Genomic DNA, 1,193 nt, shown 5'->3' on the forward strand with positions numbered 1-1,193 from the left:
ACCAATACTATATTTTCCAATAACTGATCTTTCCTCTTTGTTTCTAACCTTTGCATTCCAATCACCAGAAATGATCAAGACATCTTTATTGCATGTTTGATCAATTTCAGACGGACGAAGTTGGTAGAATTCTTCAATTTCATCATTGTTGGCTTAAGTGGTTGGTACATACATTTTAATAATAGTGGAAGTAACTGGTTTTCCTTGTAGGTATATGGACATTATAACAGACAGCATTTTACTTCAAGGCACAGCTTGTTATGTTCTTTCCAATGATGAATGCAACACTATTCCTCTTCAATTTATCATTACTGGTATAATAAACCATGCAATTATCAAATTCAAAATGACCAATACCAGTCCATTTCAGTTCACTAATGCTTAGGATATGTGTCCTTAGGATATGTTTATGTGTCCCATGACATTTTTGACCATTCTCCTAGATTCACACTTCACACATTTCAGATTTTGATTACTAATGCATATTTACAGCTGTTGCTATTCATTTTGAGTTGTGCCCCAGTTGCAAATGTAGGTCCCAAAGGCTTTACTCCTTTCACTTCATCATGGTCAGTTCTACTTTGATGTGGCAATTATTCCCTAGTCCTTTTTTGAGTGGCTTCCAAATGGATGGGCTCATTTTTTTGGCCTTGTATCTGACAAAATTCTGGTGCTCTTCATCACATTTCAGTATTCTGATGCTGATAGTGTTCACTGCTATTCATAAGGTTTTCAGTGTCTAAATATTTGCAAGTAGTCCATCTCACCTTCTTCCTAGTCTGTCTTTGTCTGGAAGCTTAGCTAAAACCTATCCACTGTTGATGACCTTGCTAGTGTTTAATATATCCATGGAATAACCTTCAGAATCACAGCTCCATGCAAGCCATCACAATATGACAAATTGACTTCGGAGTGGAGGTTTAGCAGTTGGGCTGTGCTTATTCCCATGGTGATGAAACCTAATACAGGCATAATTGAGTCTATGTTGAGTGGCTATGAGAAAATAATCAGGTGGAGGGATGCTTCATTTGGGGTGTGGCCTGCTATCAATATAATGGACATAAGGGAAAGACTCTCTCTCTCTTTCATTGGAGACATAGGAGTCTACAATTGTAAGCCATTTCCTTGATAATAAACCTTTCTCTATGGTGTGGCACCATAGAATAAGCACTTGATTTCTAGGTCAGTTTGAA

The sequence above is a fragment of the Chrysochloris asiatica genome, unplaced genomic scaffold (genome assembly GCF_000296735.1).
Source record: "Chrysochloris asiatica unplaced genomic scaffold, ChrAsi1.0 scaffold00405, whole genome shotgun sequence".
NCBI classification, from domain to species: Eukaryota; Metazoa; Chordata; class Mammalia; order Afrosoricida; family Chrysochloridae; genus Chrysochloris; species Chrysochloris asiatica.